We start from the raw sequence: 21,132 nt of genomic DNA, 5'->3' as shown, positions 1-21,132 counted from the left end.
CAATGAATCCAGTCCTAGCAATTTGAGCTGTTAATAGGTCAACTTTCAAATTGTAATTACTTATTAGAATAATTGTCAATGAGTGAATCAATATTCCACTGGTGATTGGATCCACATTTATTTGTTATTTCATCTTCAGACCTAAGTTGTGAGTTGATTTTAGGTCTCTGCAATAGTATCATTCTTGCTGGGACCTGAGAAGCAGAAAAAATCAAAGATATTTGCAGGAGATGTTGGTTCCCCGTAAAAGCTGATCCAGTAAGAATTCCATCCTTCTAATTGTTAGATTTTTCAGGGACACAATCAAAGTATGCAGAGTCCTATTTTACAACCCTGTAATATACATTCCATTCAATAGAAATCAATTAAAAAACGAAACTCAATTATTAGAAGTACTTCTATGCTCAGTATGAAAGTTAAGTATCCAGTTTAGTGTTCTGAAATCTTCAGTGATTCTTTCTATAAAAGTTCTGTTGGGGTATAGCTTAAGCTACCTAGTAGTATGTTAAAACTGAGTTATGACTCAATGATTGAATTCACAATATGGCTTGATCTAGGCATCTAATTGCATCATGTTCTTCTGACAGGCCATCTATTTGTTAGCAGCCAGTACTCTGGTGTTGAATCTTCAAGGTATGTCACTATGGTAGTGCCTAGGTGATAATAACTTGTGCTAAAAATTTTATTCAAATAAGAAGCCTTAAATTTCTGCACTTCATGTTTAGGTTTGACTCAGCAGGTGTATTATGATGGCTTAACTCAAGTCTTTTACATTCACTTTTTATTCATTGGCATGTAAGATTTGAATGTGAAATTTTCATTATTTGTTTTCTATAGATGTGTTGTGGTGGAAGACAGTGCCATAGGCCTAGCAGCTGCTAAAGCAGCTGGAATGACATGTATAGTAACAAAGAGTGGGTATGTTCTACTTACTAATGGATGCAGCTTTGTGTTTTCTAAATTTCTACTTGATAGGGAATATGAATACACTACTTGTTTGATTAGCCTCTTCATTAGTATTAGCCTTTGCCTAATTGGAATTAAAGTGCTGATAAAGACATTGCAACTCTATACTAACAGACAATTTTGTTGGTATACTAACAATTTAACTTCGGCTAAACATGCTAGAGTAACTGAGGCAATCCTAATACTTACATTTTTGTCCCATTAGTAAATGACATTCTTTTGTAGGAATACCATGAAAATGTTTATCCAACCTTACAATATCTAATCATATTTGAAAACAACGTAAAATACTTCAGCACATAAGCATCTTTGTGGAACTATTTTTGTCTGTGATGTAAAGGCTGCACAGTGATGTTACAGCTCTTAATGCCTTGTTATCCACCAAAAAGTTTAAAGTGGACACAGTCTTCATTATTGAAGAGAGATAAAGTAACTGACAAAGTAAATGAACAACTGATTGACACAGTATATGATGCTATATCTAGCAACGTTGCTAAATGCTTTCATGCATAGCTTAAACATTAACAATAGATTGGGTTTAATGCCTCAAGATTCAAGGGACAGGTTGTGTCTCAGCATGCTTTTCTCCTCCACAGTGATTAATATCTTGGCCTAACATAACTGGAAGACATTTATTTTTTTAACTGATTAGGTTGAGGGTATTCTTAGCAGATTTTCTTTTTTTCTTAAATTTTATGGTTAACTTATCTGTGGTTGGAAATCTGCAGTATAATATAATGCAACCCCTTTTCCACATGAACCTGCTTTCCATGGTAATTAAGTGCTGACCATATTCAGTTCCAATAAACTTTTGAACCTGATAAACATACACCCATAATTTTAAGGTATATGGGAATAAAGGAAAGAGAAATAGAAGAAAAAAAATGGAAAGATAGATACATGTTACAAGTGATAGTGCCAATATGTGATGGGAAAAGAAGAGAAATAAGAGATGAAAGAGAATTTGGTGTATTTTAATACTTTTCCTTTTTTGTCTTTTGATTTACCTATAAGATGTTTGTGCAAAAACTTTCTCAGTAACATTCTTAAATAGAAGTTGGTTTTGTGAAGATGATGTTGGTTTACACTGATTGTTTCATCCAAATGCAGCTATACAGAAGATGAAGATTTTTTAAATGCAGATGCAGTCTTTGACTGCATTGGTGATCCTCCTGAGGAGAGATTTGATTTGGCATTCTGTGGTAACCTTCTTGAGAAGCAATACGTGAGGTAGCACAACTCTAGGATTTTGTTTCATTAATATTTCTATCTGTGCCCATCTTGACCTATGTGTTCAACCCCACCCTTCCAAGACAATGATGAAAATATCACCATGGCTTCAATAAAGAATCTTCATTTCTTTTCAAGTGTACTTCTTTTACTATCAAACAAATAGAATGGAGGACACTTAAAACCTTAAATTAACGCTGGAAGTTTAAAGCTTCAATCTCTTGTAAACTAAAAAAACTTACTTAGGGTGCAGTTGTTAGACTTTGAGACCAAATTTCAATTTCAGCATGGTTTCCGTTTAAGAAATGCGCTAATTTCATGTCACGTAATTATATGATAGTACTAAACTACTATAATAACTTCTTTTGTGAATAAATGTGTATCGAAGTAAGGGTGGCAATGCCAGCCCACAATAAAATAAGAAAAAATAGATTTACTATTTTGACAGGTTTACTCGCTTAGGTTTCGCATAACTCACTATCCACATTAGATAAGTACGGAACAGGTCAGTTTGCTAATCAGCAAAATAATAAAAATGATATTTCTTCATGTACCCCCTCAAAAAATGCAAATTACATCTTCTAGCTTTTGCTTTATTTATATATATATATATATATATATATTACAACTGCATTAATATTTTTTTTATTTTTAATAAAATTTTAATTTTCTTACGCGGGTTAGCACGGAGGTTTGCAGGTCATTCCTTGTGAGGGACGGGCCAATGCATGCGAGGTAGGTCAATACGGAGCAAGTTCGCCAGTATTGTCATCCCTAATTGAAGGTCCCTTATTTAGTTCTATTTCTTAAAATATTTATTTATTTATTCATATGATTTATATAATATTTGTTAAAGATTTGTTATTGTAATAGAGATTATGGCAATATGTGAAAAATAAGAAAGACACAATAAGGGAGACTTGAATTATGTTTTATTTAATTTTAAAATTCTTTTCATAATTATCATGTATGATGAGTACTCAAATAATGGTTTGTTTGTCTAAGGATCAGACAAAGACTTTGCATTTCGTAGAGTATAATAGAGATAACTTTACAATTTAACTAATTTTCTAGACTAATGCGTCTTGAACATGTATTTTCAAAAAGTAATCTCCTTCTTCTATTAGTTCAAGTGATAATAACATGTAATATAATGGAGACAGGGAAGAGAGAAAATACCATACAAAATTTTTATATTGGTTTGTCTTTCGAAACAAACTACATTCACTCATAACTAATCATTAAGTATTTTTTCATAAGTCATTCCAAACATAACGAGTATTCTTTCAGTTCACAATCACTCATGGTTGACCGTATTGAGTATTCTTTCAAGTGATTCCTAGTTCAACCAAGTACATTTCTCAAGCCACTTCTGACTCAACTAAGTATTTATCTCAAGCCACTCGTGACTCAATTGATAACTCTCATTTTCAAGCATATTGTCAAATTTCTAACCTGACTTTGTTATCTCGTTGTGGATAGTGGATCATGCTACAATTTTGTAGTATTAGGTTAGTTCAAAAGTGAACTTGACTACCATTACTCACCAACATCGTATAAACTTCATTCGATTTAAAATATGAGAATATGGTAGTCAACCACCAAGTGAAAGTAAAGCTTTCCATAAGGTACTGAGGAAAAAAAATTATGCGATTTAATACCAATGGAAGCTTGTGATGTTTGTTAGGACGACCTTGACAATTAATAATAATACCATTCATGAAGATCGTACTAATAAAATAGTTTTCACTTAAAAGAAAATTAATTTTGTACTTAGTCTTTATCATTTCTCAAGTGGTAGTTTACCAAGAACAAACACATCAGAAAATGGAGAAAGAAATAAAAGAAAAAGAAAGAGAAAATTGTCTAGTTCTCCTAGGACAAGAGCTTAGGAAGATAGGGTGGACAAGAAATCTAGAAAAAATTTGAGTTAAGGAGAAAAAGAAAAGAAAAATCATTGAACTCTTCTTCTTAAATAAATTTATGTGATATGCTAAAAGAAGTTGAGCAATTTCAAGAAATACGACAACCACAAAAGAAAAAAAAATAAATAAATAAAAAGAAATTTCTTTTAAAGTCATGCGCCTTGTTTTGCTTTTAAGAGGCACATGAATTTAGAAGTCAAACTTTCTTAATTATATTTTGGAGAACATTGCTTTTCTTGAACTTTATATATAGTTATTAGTGTTAGTACAGGTTTGTTTGATCCTAGAGGAAAAACATGAACCTCAGACATTAATAAGGTTGAACACCCAAAAAAAGAGGACAACTCTAGATGAAGAAATTATATAGTACTCAATGAATATTTATAACAAAGAAGATATGATTTAGTAACCATGTATTGGTTAAGTTGACAAGTGTCACCCGACTCTTTCCTAGTGAGTTATCTTTACCTCTCGAGTATTGTTCGCTTTGGATGTCAGTGTTCCGTCACAGTTTGTCCTGAAAAAACGTCTCTAAGAATGAAGGATGATGAAGTATATAAACTGTCATTAGTCTCGACTCTTGAACTATGTAGAACTATATGACATACATAAACAAACCCTTGACCTTGACTCCTAAAGTACATGGAACTATAATTCACATACGAGAACACAAATATTATTTGACTTTTAACACGACCCCGCTGATAATATAATCTTATTAAAGTAACCGTAACTACAAAGGTATATGATTCCTTTAAATATAATTAGTCTCTTTTATTTTTTCAATCACGTTACTCCACTCAACTTTCTTTTTTGATTTCTTTTAGTACATATAAATGGTAAATCACGATAGTAAGTACCGTTAACTTAAATTCATTAACCAAACATTAATGTCATATCTCAACGAAGAACACTCCATGTTACCTTACATACATGAAGCAAATGAATAAATTGTTATCATAACTAATCAAATAAGAAAGTTCAGAAAAAATGCTTGACCCTAATTAACGTCTGTGATGAAAATATTTCTTATTTTGCCGAAATTCAAATACATTATTTTTACCTATCTTTAATAGTTATCCTTTGAAATATATAATAATATGATATGATGACGTGAGTGCGAGAAAGAATGCAACAAAGTGAGGTTTTGGTGGAAGGATCAAAACAGAAGGCAAAAACTTGACAGTGGAGGCAAATAGAGTGAGTGAATAGCAAAGGGTGAAGAACGAAGGGAGAAGAATGAAACGGTTTTTCAAAGTAGTGGAGAAAGATTCAGATGGTCTGCGAAGAAGCCAAGAGAGAATGAGAATGATGCCGAGGCCGAAGAGGACAAGAAGAAGGAACCGTTGAAGTTTATGACATGGAATGCCAACAGTTTTCTTCTTCGGGTCAAAAACAACTGGCCCAACTTCACCAACCTCATCACCACTTTTGATCCTGATGTCATTGCCATTCAGGTCTTTTCATGCAACCCCCTTTTCATTTTTCCATTTACTTCATCATAGTTGTGGAACCTATTGGAGGACCATGGAATTATTACTTTTGTAAATCATTTAATTGAAGCCAAGGTGTTCTACCTTAAGCACGAAACTTGGATATATTGCATTGCTCTTTGTTCAAATAATAAACTTGGTGTGGCATAAATATCATTAGGAAGTGAGGATGCCTGCTGCTGGAGCAAAGGGTGCATCTAAAGTTCAGGGAGAAATAAAAGATATACAATGCAGCAGGAAGAAAAGAAGGTATCTTTATGTTCTTTTGCTGATTGTGGCCATGACATGATTGATGGGGTCAATCTATTGTGTATGTGTATTACAACTTTTATGTAACTTAATGAAATGAGGTGAATTGATAAAAAAAATTGGGACTTGGTGAATGAGATTTTCTGCTTTGGGGTTTAGCATAATCTTGGAGGGGTTGCGGGATTAGCTGATCGCTTCTTCAGACGTGGTGCAGAAACTAGCATTATCTGGAATCTCTCAACGTTGATGCTGTTTTAAACACAGGAGGGTTACCATTGAGAACGCCAAGTAAATAATGAAAAATAATTGCTTGAAATCAACATTGATGCGAGATGATTGTTAATGACAATCATATTTGCTAGTAATTAAAATTGAATGTAGGGAAAGATGAATCATACATTGGAACCTTTAAAACATAGGTTAGGGGCTTGGTGAGATAGGAAAGCATCTCAAAAGGTGCTTATGAAAAAACATTTTCATAAACCATCCCACCAGAAGCCCTCTAGCTACCACAAAATGATGGTGGAGGAGGAATGGTTGGTTTTCGATAGCCATTGGGATCAAAAGGCTCTAGATACCATCTTAGAATGAAAGTGAATGAAAGAACTGGTTTATTTATATCACTGGCTTTGTCTAACTCCGTTTCCCTGTTCTTGTGTTCTAGATTGTGCCAAATCTTGTCGAGATATTTTGAATAGATTGACCTTCTGTTTAGCAGCTATGATTCTGGTCTATAATGGTAGATTGATACCCTCATCTTGCAATCCTGAAAATTGAAAACCACAAAATGTGCTCTATTCTGTCTTTCCTCTGCTACTTCAACATGATTTGTCGACTCCTCATGATCTTCCTTCTCACTCAATCAAATGTAATGCCTTAACACCATGTATGTGATATCATTGCTTCCTTGCATTACATAGATGACATTATGATCATTAGTGTCGAGCTTCAAATGATGAAGTGGGATGAATTAGATGAAGTAGATAACATGTAACAGTGATGTATTTATTAAACAATTTGAGTTCGATTAAGAAACAAGACAAGTAATGAAATCTTATTTCCGTACAAAATTATGAAAAAAATGTAGCAGTGGCTTCTGTACAGAAACAATAATGATCACTTTATAGATTCCAGCTTGAGCCCTTGCAGAATAATGACCAGAGAACAACCTACTAGCAATGATAATCAGCATAAAAACAGTAACAGAGAGAAGAAAACTCAGAGGAAAGAAGAATAATCAGAGAGAGTACTAGACTAATGTCCCTCTTATCTCGCTAACCCTCTCAATAAAACATCTCCCTCCTGATTCCTCACAATAAGACATTATCCCTCCTGATCCTCCCTATAAGACATTCTCCCTCCTGATTCCTCCCAATAAGACATTACTCCCTCCTGATTTGTGTGCTCCTTCTTGTTACCACACTTTTAGGATCAGGCTCCACGTGTTCCTTAACACTAACTATTCTGCTCCTCCTTCCATGTCGTTATTTCCATGGTGCCCACATCAGCTTGATCTGCTCACTTGTTACAGTGTCATCAACATAAACAAGAAGATAAATGCACCCACTAGGAGAGAATGAAAGAAGAAGACAGAATGATCACCTCACACCTAGTCATGCCAAATTGTATTATATAAAGAAATGTATCTGAATGTTGTGTGTCTAATGCAGACCAAATGGTATGTATTTATACCAATTTACAGAATCAGATACAGTAAATTATGCCTAATAATCAGGGATCAATAATCCTAATTTTCTAGAATCTGTAATAGCTAATGAGTAACAAATCTGTGACAGCTAATGACTAATACATTCTCACATTACTTCTAATATTTTAGGGCACATTTGTTCAAACCTATGCAGATATTGATGCGTGCACTCTCTGCTCCACCTTTTGCAACTATCATGTTTGGTGGTCTCTTGCAGATTCAAAGTATGCAGGGACAGCACTACTTGTGAAAAAATGCTTCAAGCCAAAATGTGTTGTTTCAACCTTGATAAATTAGGTATCTGCTTTGCAGATTTTTCTATGGTATTATGGCATTAAATGTTCTTTTGCTTATATAAATATTTTCAGCTCTCAAGTGTCCGATATTGACTTACCAGTGGTGTTATTATTATTTTCTGAAAAATGTCCAACATAAACGTGGCAATTCTCAATCTGCCATGATTGATTGTGTCCTGTGACTTAAAAGAATTACATGATGTTACTATTACAATACATATGTTTTTATTTGGAAAAGAAGTGGAAGGAGAAGGATCTGGAATCCTCCTAAATATAATTTTATATATTGGTTCTTGAAATTCTTAGTGTTAAAAGTTTATATTATATGAAATCCAGTCCAATTTTAAAATGAATATTTATATATCTTAAAAAGATGATTCATATAAAGAGTCAGCCAAAATAAGTTTTTAACAAATCTGCATATTGGATTATGTCCATGTTTGGTTCACTACTGATGGATCTTTATTTTTATTGTTAGCTTCAAAACATGAACCTGATGGTCGAGTGATCCTAGCTGAATTTGAAACACTTCGTTATGAATACGTATGTACCAAACAATGGATGGAAAGAGGAGGCAAACTCGTTTCAAAGGAGAAGAAAATGGACAAAAGGATCTTGAATTTGTTGCACAAAATTCAGACAAGCCTTTAATATGGTGTGGGGATCTGAATGTCAGGTGGCTATTCTTCATTTTTGTTAGGCTTTGGGGATATATGATTGATTATTTTTGCCCTTCGTTTAGCAACATAGTTTATCTCTTCCATTTTTTGTCATAAAGATTTGGTTTAGTGTCAAGGTCAGCTCTTGGTTTCATCTATAGATTTATTAGCAGCCATGATATGAAAAAAGAAAAATTCCAATAGTTTGAAGAGGACGACTGAGATTTATTTTTTATTTTATTTTGATGTAACTTTTTGCATCATATGAAACTAATTCGTTGAAGCTACACCTTGCCTCTGATCCTTTAGTTTATAACAATCTGAATTTTTTTAATTGAAGTATCTCATTCACTAGAATTGTTTTGAATGTTTAGTGAATTGTTCTGATTTTTGTCTATGTTTACGTTGTCTACTATTTGACTGTGGCTATTATGCATCCACACCCTCTAAGAAGGAGCTTTAAATACATATATATTCATTCTGTGCAGCCATGAAGAGATTGATGTAAGTCATCCCGAGTTTTCAGTACAGCAAAACTCAACGGTTATATTCCTCCAAATAAAGAGGTCTAAGCAATTTTCTCTTGAAGTTTAAAATATATGTATTCTTTCTTTTTGTGATATTTCATTCGCAGTTAGTTTCAATAGATTTAACTTAAAACTTAAGCTATTAGATTGAGTAAATGATGAAAGGAAATTGATTAAGATGGTTTGAGCATGTACAATGGTGACTAGACAGAACATCCATGAGGAGAGTAGATTGCATGAGTTTTAGTCCTGTGAGAATGGGAAGAAGCAGACCGACAAAGATATTTAAGTAAGTTGTTAAGAGGGATATGATGAAGATATTACGAAAATTGGTCCTTAATGGAAATGAATGATTGTGTGATCTATGCAGCTGACCTCACTTAATGAGATGGTGTTTTTGTTGTTGTAGATCTAACATGTCCCCTCAGGCAAGTGCTCTATAGGCTTTAATTGTAGGAAATTCATACGCTAACTTTCCTTTGTGCTGGAATTAAATTTAATTATGATGTATGAGTGAAACAAGGATTCAAACCTTAGGGGCTTTGCTACCTTGTCTAGGAGTTACTCTCCTTGATATCCCAGTAATGGTTTTATATCTACAGTTAGCATCAATGGAGTAGAATTGTCCATCTGATCTGATGATATGGGCTTTATGCAGGATTGTGGCCAACCTGGGTTTACCTTGGCGGAAAGAAGACGATTTGGTACCATCTTAAACGAGTGAGTGGTCTTTATATATAGTATTTGATTGTCAACTTTCATTGTAAAAGGAACCATTGAGAAAATGTTAGATTCAAACTTCATATCCATTTTAACAGTGAATGGAATCCGTTGCAGTAAGGGCTAATTACTGCAAGTATTAGAAGACTAGGAGATGTTGGACCCTGCATTTGTTCTTTAGATAGTATTCTCCAGAATTTTTGAATTATTTTATGATGTCGGTATCTTTTGAGATTCCAACCCAAGCCAAGGCCAACTAAATTGATAAAAAATAACCTTGCCCATAGTTGACTTGTTACTTTTGTAGTAACTCCTTATAACCTCCTTTTACCAATTATTTTTTAATTATTTACTAGTTATTTATGTTTTTAAAGTCTTATTAACTGATATTATGGAGCATGCACCAGGGGAAAGCTGGTCGATGCTTTCAGATTTCTGCACAAGATAAGGACATGGAGCGAGGTTTCTCATGGTCTGGAAACCCAGTTGGAAGGTAAGAAATTAAACTGTAGGAATTGGTTTCCAATGTTAATGCTGATTAATTATTGTGTTGAGGAAAAATCGCACATATTTTTGGTCTTTTCTCTAAACCATTTTTTTCTTTTTCACCTTTTTTTTTTATTAACAGTGAAGGCATCCTCTATAATATCTAATTTGCGTTAAATGTATGGCAAATTTAAGGAATGAGATTTTTTTTTTAAATTTTTTAGCCAGACTTTCTGGTTATCTAATTTAATCTGCATCATAAGCCTGTTAGTTCTCACGAGTGTTTCTTTGAAGGTATCGTGGAAAACGGATGAGAATAGACTATTTTTAGTTTCAGAGAAACTGAAAGAAAGGATTGTTGCATGTGAAATGCATGGACATGGGATAGAGTTAGAAGGTAAGTTTCTACTCATGAAAATGGTATTCCTATTCAGTTGCTTATGCAAAAATGTGAAACTCATGACATGGATTTGATTTTATGCTGATTCATCATTTAGCTTATTTGAGTGTATATGAAACCAAACCAAACTGCAGTTTGTGTTATTGGTGCTAACTTGTAAACTACATGTTATAACAAGCATGACTTGTTCTTGTCTCTGCTCTGCAGGTTTCTATGGAAGTGATCATTGTCCCGTACCTTGGAGCTCTCTCCTAGTTCTGACAATGAGGATCCATATAAGAAGTGTTTTTTTTTTGTCATTTATTTATCTGTTGTCTGAACTTTGTATGCTGAATATTCCTTAATGAAAGCTATGCTTTCACTATGTTCTCTCTATTATGTGGAGTGAAATTTTTTGGCATTTTCACTATTTCTCTTGCATGTTATAGTATTGATTAGGTGCTTGATCATGGCCCATCTCTTGATAATATTCCAAGAACTGGAACACGGTCTCCACCACTGCAAAACTAGCAAACAGTGTTATCTGTAGGATGACAATGCGGGGTGGGTCATGCGAACCGGTTTGTAATCCGTTAGCGAAAAGCACGGGGTGGGCTTACTAATCCAACTTGTTGACTCGCTTAAGCCCGTCCTGCATAACCCGTAGCCCGCGTGGACCAACAATGGGGTGGATTGGCTTGCTGACCGTGTAAAAGAAAGTATTAAATTTTAAGTTAACGCACCAACACACGTAACATCTCATTTACTCCAATTCAAACCTATTCAAACCTATTAGGTTGCCTCTGTGCACGCTCTGCACGTCCTCCACTCCTTCTAGTTCCTGCAACTCCGACGGCACCCTCCACCATCGTCCTCTAACATCATCTTCTTTAGGTTGTTCTGCCCCTTGTGAGAAAGTATTGATTGTGAGATTGTATTACTATGTCTAAATACATGGAGAACTTTCTAAATTGGCATATTAATATGGGAACCGTATGAATTATGGCATGTTTTGTTTGTGTTATCATTCTTCATTTTTGATATATTATTATAACCAAAAAGATAAATATCTCTGTATACCAATCTTATTTACAAACTGATCATGTATACAAGTTAGGATGGATGGACAAATCTTTTATAAATCACTAATCTTAATTTGCAAATTAGAATAGATGAGGAATGTATTACATGTCCTTTGTAAGTATAAATTGAGGAAGATAATATTAAAAAACAATGTGAAATTATTAGAACATGAAAAAAAAAGGATAAGGTTGACACATATGATTGTTGGAGGTATTTTAGATTCGTAAGGATGAAAAAAAGGGCAAGGTGCAATAGTTGCAACATAACTGACGGAAGAAAATATAGTACTTCTCATTTAAATTGTCATGGTGGAATGTGATAAAAGAAAATTGAAGATGTGGGTCAAATGATTTAGATATGCAGGGAAAGTTGAAGGCAAAAAGATAGGACAAGTTGTACAATCGTGAATTGTTGTCTAATCTAATCATTAGGCACAATTTGCCTTACAAATTTGTTGAGTATCCCGAACTTAGGACTTTAAACTAGTGTCTTGATGCAATCATGGTTTCTAGAAACACTATTAAGGCTTATATTAGGAAATGTATATGAAAGAAAATAATGCTCAAGGGAATTGTTTGCTTCTCCTAGTAGGATATGCTTAACTTATGATTTATGGACATTTATAATATTGAGTGTTTCATATCATTCTCTGCATATCTTGTTGACCTGAATTGAAAGTTAAATAGCAAGCTATTGAACTTTTGTGGTATATCTCCCCTCACACAGGTTTTGAGTTGTCTAAGAAAAATAATGAATTTTTACAAGATTGGTGACTAGAGAAAAAAGTGTTTTCTATGACTTGGATAATGCTTTTGCTAATGATGTTCTCCAAATACTTTAAAAAGACAACTTTTACAAAATGGTTTGATATATGGTGGTGAATTCTTTGATATTCGTTGTTGTGCACACATATTAAATTTAATTGTTCAAGAAGGATAAAAGGTGTTAGTGATGCTTTGGACCAAATTAGAAATGACATCAAATATGTGAGGGGTTGTAAGTAGAATGGTGAAATCTGAACAATGTCTTGAAAGGTTTAGTAATATTGATGCATCATGTGGGTTGTGTCTTGATGTCCTTACAAGATGGAACTCTACTTGATGATTAAAAGTGCTCTTAAATATTAAAATGTTTTTGGAAGCTTGCCCTTGGTGATGAATCTTATAAATATTGTCCTTCAAAGGAAAGTGGAAGAGAGTTGGAACAATTTGTAGCTTCTTGTTACCTTTTATAATATCACTAACTTGATTTCTGCTACAGTTATCCTACTTCCAATTTGTAGTTTTTTACAAGTTTGGAAATTCAATGTTTGTTGGTGGAAAATGTGAAAGATGATGATGCACTAATTAAGAACATGGCTAAATTTATGATAGTAAAATTTGAGAAATATTGGGATGAATATAGTGTTGTACTTGCATTTGATGCAATTTTAGACCCAAGGATGAAGTTAGAAACATTGGGTTTTTGCTTTGAAAAGATTGATTCACTTATTTGGGAGCTGAAATTGGAAAAGATAAGGAATTATACAAACTTTTTGTTGAATATTCTACCAAAGGTTTGAGAACATCATCAAATGTTCAAAACCATAAGTAAGGACAATCTTCATTCTCGTCTATTCTAAACCAAGTCTTTTTTATTACTTTAAATTCATTTTAGTTTTTTTTTAAATTGTCCATTACGCATGTTACTAGTTACATCATAATAGAAATTAAAAATGCGCAAACTTCAAGTAGGTAATAAAGTTAAAGGACACAACTTGACACTTGTTTGGATGAAACAACTTTGGAATTTGACTTTTTAGAGCAAATGGATGTGTTATGGCTAGAGATTTGTTGAGCATCCCTATAACCATATTTGCATTAGAATTTGCATTAGCATTAGCATTAGTTCTCGAGTTCTTCTTAACAAGTATAAGAATTGTCTTTTGCCTGAAATGTAGAAGCAATAATTTGTACTTCTAGTTATAAGATTGATTTTCGGAGGGTATCAATTATTTTAATTTATCATAATTTATTGTATTATTTTTATTTTAAATTAATTCATTCGTTGTCATTGTTTAATGTAAGTAGATGACGAGGAAGATTATAATTATCAAAAGTTGATGAAAATCTTCTAAGATTGCATCCAATGTTTTTGAAATGGAAGAATATTGATGTTTTGAATTGGTTATTTTGATATTGATGTGGTGGTGTAGTTGTGTTCATGTCATTTTGATGAATTCTTTTACAATTTTTTATCTTAATTGAATGAATTTAAACATGGATGAAATTTTAATTTTTCAACAGCAAACAAAGGTTTTTTTATAATTAATAAAAATAATAATTTGCATTGGCTGGCCCATAAACCCACGAGTTAGGGCTAGTGAAATGAATTTGTGTTCCTCACGCAGAACGAACCAACCCGCAATGTCATCCCTGTCATCCCTAATTAGGGATGACAATGCAGACTGGTTCGTCCCGCATAGGTTCGTCTCACGTTTTGTCCACAAAATGTGGGTTCATTTCATTGGCTTGTTCCGCATAAGAAGTAGTTCGCAGACCTGCGAGGCAACCCGCATAAGAAAAAAAAATAAATACAATTTCATTAATTATAAAGAAAAAATTATTTCTCCTAATGAAAAATTAAATTTTTATCCATGTTTCAATTCATTCAATTAAGATAAAATATGAATTCTATGAGGTTGTTAAAAGACTTGATTAAAAATAATTTAAGTTTTGTTTTGCATTTATCTTCCCTATATATGTATGTATATGTATCAGAGTATCTTATCAAAGTTTTGTTTCAAAATATTTAATAAAGATGACTAATTTTTTAAAGATTATCTTATTGAAATCTCTTTTTTATATTATTTTGTTAACAAATTTTAAATAGAAAACTTTACTTAAAACTAGATCTATTGTCACTCTTAATATTAACTCCTTTAGATTATTAAAATAAAAAAATTATTTTTAGTACATTAAATTTATTTTCTTTAAAAATAAAATAAATGTCACACTGCAATAAGTGAGTGGGATATGATTTTTTTTTTCAAAAAAAATAAAATAATTATTTTTTATTTATGTGGGTTAACGGATCAACCCGTCTCGCTCCGTTGTTAACCCACACAAATTGTTAGTTATGCAAGAGAGACCTAAGTGAATTAATAGACTAGATTAGATTAGTGAATTCATTCCGTGTTTTTTTTAGCGGATTGCAAATCAACTAACATATGCTCCCATTACCATCTCTATCCCTAATTCTCTATAGCATTAGGAAAAAAAAAAAAGTAGGATGTTCTCTCACATTAGAAAGAAAACAAAATAAGTAGTGTCCTCACTAGCATTGGAAAGAAAACAAAATAAGTAGTATAACTCATCAATCGTGCAGTCATATTGAAATCAAAATATGATGTGTGGGGCTGCAAAAGTTATGATTCGTTAGATGTCAAGCAAATTGCTTTCAATAATATCACTAGATGATTTTATTTTATTTTTTACTTTGTATTTTATTTTCAAAACAACATTAAATGGATTTTTTATTATATTAAAATGTGATTTTGTCAACTTAATTTTCAAGTATGAATTAATTTTCAAATATGGGTAGGTCACAATTGTAAACAAATCGATAAAAATACTTCTTTTAATTTTTTAATTAAACCGAGTAAGTAATGTTAAAGTTAAAAAAATTAGTTCTCACAATTTTAATATTAAAAAATTTCATATCATCTTTTTAGGATACTTTTTTTCTCTACTCCATACATTTCTTCTGCCTATCATAACTATTAAAAGTTTCACTTTAACCTTATTGTATTATTGTATTATGTATTATGTAATTTAAAACTCAAAAGTATCTTTTCGAATTGAACAATTAAAAACAATTTAAATTACATAATTTGAAAGTTATTTGTAACTTTCAAGATTACGTAATTAAAAGTTTTTTTTAATTTTATTTTCAAATTATACGATCTAAAAGTAAATTTTGACTTTAAATTTCACAATTCAAAAAATTTACAACATCTTAGTTGTCCTTTTTAAAAAGAAAAATTGTTACCAATATTTAGGTTCTTGTGACTTCCAATTAAGGAACTCCAAACACTAAATACGACGATTTAGAATGTTATTTTTGACCAGGGACAATCCAAAGCTTTTCTAGATTGGTGGTGATATGTTAACACCACATATAATAATAAAAAATTAGTCCACAAATTAATAAAATAATATTTTAATTATATTTAATTTACTTTTAATTTTAAATATTATTATATTATTATAATTTCTGTCAAGTATATGTGTATGGTGTAAAAGATTTTTTTTACCTTTTAGATTGTATAATAAAAACTTTATTGGATTGCATACTTTTAACTTTTTTGGACAATTAAAAAGATAAAACAGGAATTTTTATATTTATTTTTTAAATTGTGTGAAGGCTTTTTGGATTGTACACTTCTATCTTTGGGACAATTAAAAGTATATAAAATAGGAATTTTTATATTTTAAAAGTTCTTAGAAGAAATGTCTTTTTTTCATAATTTTTGTTTTCTCACAAAAGTTTACCTAATATTTTTTCATAAGAGAGATATTTAATTTATAATCTATCTTTTTGTTTTTTTTAATAATAATATTTTTTTTAGGTAATGACAGATGATTGTTGTACTGAGATGTCAGTATAACTGATATGTCAAGTGCATAATGATGTCTAACCTAAAAGTTTTATAAAAAAAAAGATATTTAATTATATTTTTAGTTAGGGAGTTAGTTAAATATATTTTTCGTTTCTGTACTATAATGTGATATTGATTTGGTACTTAATTCAAATTTTAGACCTTTGGAATACTGTAGTAAGAAAATGATGAAATGAGTTTTTAACCAATATTTTTTTATGTAACAAAGGAATTTCTAGTGTGATTGTATTATAACATTCACATTAGTGATGAGTATGCATGGAATATTTAACATTCTAGTCACACAAAAGATTCATTTAGCACGTTAAATAAAACTGACAAAATGTTGTTGAAATTTAGAATAATGATTAAAAACTAATTTCACGTGAAGATACAATGAAGAAAACCCAAATTTGTGTGATTATTGTTTTGATCTCCCAAATTTAAAATTAAGATTTAAAATACAATAGAAATAATAAAAATAAAAATAATAATAATAATAAAAAATAATAATAATAATAATAATAATAATAATAATAATAGTAATAATAATAATAACTTTCAATCTCATTTCTCCACATAAACACATTTTCTTGACCTTAAAAAAATCTAGGGACCAAATGGATTATTTTAAAAATCACGGTACTAAATTGAATATTAACCCCAAATGTAAAGACAATAAGGTAATTAAATCTTAATTTTTAATTATTCAATTTTAAAAAATTTGACTTAAATATCCATAGATAAATTTATAATTAAATAGTTGGGTTCGTAAAAATAACTTTTTATATAACGTTACTTTTAAGGTAATAATTGATATTTAATGTAATAATTTGTATAAGTTAATATCATTTTCTCTCTCCTTAAATATATAATTTTACTTTTTCGTTTTTGTTAAAAATAGTTTATAATTTTTTAAAAATATTTTATATTATATTATATTATTCTATATATATAACTATATAAGAAATACTTCTTCATTTATACTTTTAATTATTATTTTAAATAAATTACTACTTTTAGTGTTTTATATAATAAACAACCAAATCATCAAAACTAGGTATGTTACTTAGATTCCAATAATGAGATTACAAAATTTAAATTTTATTTCAAAAATATTTATAAAACTAAATAATTTAAACAATAATAGTATCTAATGACAAACAATTTGTGGACGTTATTATTTCACAATTCACCAATGTTGAATAGTAATTTTTAAGATGATATTTTTTTAAAAAAGTTATAAATATTTTTGTGATAAATATGTTTCTATAATATTTATAAAAAATGATAAAATTAGAAAAATATATGAAACGACTCTAATTAATTAAATAGTATAATTTCAACTTGTATTAAAAAATATGAAATTAAAATTCTTCATCTCTCTTCTATCTTATCTTCTTTTCTTCTCTCTTCCCTGTCATTTAAAATATCACTTGTCTTTTCTCATTTCCTTTACTTTCTTTCTTCTCATTTTTATTCCCTTCACCTTTTTCTTCTCTTATTTCTAAGATGATATTTCTTAAAAAAATATTTTGTGAAAAAATATGGTTTCTATAATATTTAGAGAAAAAGATAAATTTGAAAAATAGATTAAACAACTTTAATTAATTTAAATAGTATAATATCAAATTTTGTTAAAAGATATGAAATTAAAATTCTTCATCTCTCTTCTATCTTATCTTCCTTTCTTCTCTCTCAATTAAAATCTCATTATTTCCTTTATTTTATTTATTTCTTTCCCTTTCTCTCTCCCTTTACCTTTTTCTTCATTCTTATTTTTCTTTCTTCTCATATGTTATTAATTATTATATTTCTCTGATTAAAAAATCATTATTATGTCTTTTTAAATGTTGAGATATTTAACAATTTACCACTACCTCCATGCCTATCTGACAGTCTTTTTGGGAAATTGTTTGCTACAAGATAGTCTTTAATTGTTTGGTGCATTAATTATTTCTCTTTCTTGAAGTACCCTTAATTAATTGACAACTTTTTAGTCAAAATAACAATAAATATTGAAACTAATGAGATAAAGTTTTTCACTCTCTCTTTAAACTATTAGTATTGGACAACATGGGTAGTCATAAATTATATAATCATTATATATTCTCTTTACCAGCATTAATTTAAATTAGACTGAAAAAGAACAAAAATATCAATTTGAAAAATAGTAGGAATAATTTTATAAAAAAAAAATTGTTGATAAATTTAATGGTAATGTCTAAATCAACTTTTTTTTTGAAGAGTGTCAATTATTTGAAAATAGCTTATAAAAAAATCAATGTACTAATATTTAATATTTCAGTTTCAGTTTTAAACATCTATTTAAAAAAATTGTTTATATTAACTAACAACTTGGGAATTTAAGGAACTTAAATTATTTTATTCAAACAAAACATTTAAAAAGAGAACAAATTTAAAACAAATCAAATCAAATTTTAACTATTTTAAAAAATTGAAATTCTTCATCCAAATATGATAGAAGTCTTCCACTCAATTCATCTTTGGACAAAATTTTAACAAAAATAAAGATGATATATTTCTTCATCTTTTGTACACGTGTTGTTTTCACATCAAGTTTGTGTTTCTTTCATTTGCAGTTCCAAAGGAGCATAGCAATGGTTTCATATATGCAAAAGTTTTTGGTGGGTTTGCAAAGATAAGATCATCGGTATGATATACCAGACATGTATTATTATTTTTTTTAGGGGCTGAAAAATCATTTTCTATCACTGTTTGTAGTTTAACAACTTTATTCTTGTTTTCACAGATCTCCGATTTGGTTGCTATTTCTAGACTTTTAAATGCTACTCTTGTCATTCCTGAAATTCAAGAAAGTACTCACTCAAAAGGAATTAGGTATGTGCTGCAAGTTTTCTGCTGCCATTGTGCATTACATATTAGTATTTTATTGCTGTGGTTTCATACATAATTTTTTTTTTGAAATTTTATTCAGCGCAAAGTTCAAGAGTTTTTCCTATATTTACAATGAGGAGCAGTTCATAGCATATCTAAAAAATGATGTAGTTATTGCAAAGAGCTTGCCAGAAAGTTTATTGGAAAGGAGAAAAAGAAATGAAATTCCTACATTTAAGCCCACAAGTTCATCTTCTCTAAACTTTTACACCAAAGAAATTTTACCAAAGCTAAAGAAATCAAAGGTTATTGGATTAGTTATTGCCAATGGCGGAGCCCTACAGGTATTTTAATATTCTTTTTTGTCAATTAACGTTTATGTCATTGTTGCAAACTTTTGGATGTCATTAAAACATGTCATCAGTTATTTGCAGATACCAAAATATTATCTATACTGTATTAAGACAATTAGTGAATTATGTAATTGTTAATGTTATCAAAAGTACTGTTTTTAGATCTTTGAAGCTTTGTGGTAACTTTGAAATCTTATCATGGCCTGCTTTTTTGTTGTGTTTGTGTGTGCTTATTACCGACTTCTTTACCAATCATAGACTTTAGATTTCCATCCATATACTTTTTTTTATTGGCTTCCATCCATATACTTGTCAGCTTAACATTTTATCGAGTGCTTCAGTCATACTTATATTTATATTCCTACCAATTCATCATAGACTTTGGACTTTGCATGTTGTTGCTAGTAAATCAATTTTCTTTTTACTTGCTCCACTTTGACATTGTTTTAGAGGGATTTTAATTCCTTCAGCATTTTCATCATCTTAGCCTTTCCATGCTTTTCCCCTCCTTTCAATTGTTTCCTTGTTTTGTTTATTTACTCTCGCAACTCCCAAGGGCATTGTTTCTTTAGTATGTGATGTTTTCAGCTTCTTAGATACTATAATTTCTTACCTTGTTGCTAGAGTTAAATTTGAGAATGTTATATACATTTTTGCAGTCAATACTCCCAACTAGTATGGCTGAGATTCAGAGGCTAAGATGCAGGGTTGCTTTCCATGCCCTGCAATTTCGTCCAGAGATTCAAATGCTTGGTCGTCGAATGGTTCATAAGTATGCATTCCTTTTTGTTAAAACAAATTGATCTGTGTTTGCTTTGCACCATGCAGATTACTGCCTGGTTTTTCTTGGCACTTCCATTTCTTAGTGGGTCTTATGTATGATTCTACAATGTTTCTGTTTTCCAAAATAAGTGGATGAGATTTTGGTTTGTGATGGGAAATTAAACTTCTAAGTGGGATAAGCCTTTTAAGGTGTATTCAGAAAGCCCCAAAACAATAGGGGCCTAAAATTATTTTCTGAGGGGAGATGGTGGAAGTTAGTTAGAAGAGAGAGAAATTGTAAGGGGAAAAGTCTGTTATATGAGGAATTGAGCAGAATAATGGGGACATTTTGAATGAGAATTGGAAACTAGCTAATCTTTCTCCGACTTGCGGGGTATTGCTTTCATTATACTTTTGAGCATTCTCTTTTATTTTCCCTGTTTCTTCATACTTTGCTGGTGATTGATATCCAAATGCATATCAGTTTCTTAGTAGGTATTGGGTTTAGCTTGTCAGTAGAGTTTTTATATGGACCTTCTCTATGGCGGTCATGTTCTGCCCATAAGTCACTGCTCACTAACATGTCCCGGAGTTAATGTATAAGAGATTCTACTTTCTTTTTAAGGTTGAGAGCCCTGGGTCAACCATTCTTGGCATTCCATCCTGGCTTATTGAGAGAAACCTTGGCATACAATGGTTGTGCAGAACTTTTTCAGGTTTGCTCTGTATTTCTCTTTTGTATAATTGCCTAGTTATTGGAGCTATTAGTCTATATTGCAGTGCAATAACTTTAGGGGT

At 30.8% G+C, this 21,132-nt stretch overlaps 1 long non-coding RNA gene and 1 pseudogene across 1 annotated transcript; both read left to right on the top strand.

Annotated features, from left to right (window-relative positions):
• Nucleotides 1–586: 586 nt before the first annotated feature.
• On the top strand, nucleotides 587–2,333 carry LOC137817664 (uncharacterized). The gene is made up of 3 exons (XR_011082004.1): nucleotides 587–633; nucleotides 838–918; nucleotides 2,077–2,333. It is a non-coding gene; the product is annotated as an uncharacterized lncRNA (long non-coding RNA).
• Nucleotides 2,334–8,402: 6,069 nt separating this feature from the next.
• On the top strand, nucleotides 8,403–21,126 carry LOC137817663 (uncharacterized; annotated as a pseudogene).
• The last annotated feature ends 6 nt before the right edge of the window (nucleotides 21,127–21,132 follow it).

Source organism: Phaseolus vulgaris, unplaced genomic scaffold, assembly GCF_000499845.2.
Source record: "Phaseolus vulgaris cultivar G19833 unplaced genomic scaffold, P. vulgaris v2.0 scaffold_485, whole genome shotgun sequence".
NCBI classification, from domain to species: domain Eukaryota; kingdom Viridiplantae; phylum Streptophyta; class Magnoliopsida; order Fabales; family Fabaceae; genus Phaseolus; species Phaseolus vulgaris.
Note: the sequence above shows the minus strand (reverse complement) of the source record. Positions and strands in the feature narration are given on the sequence as shown.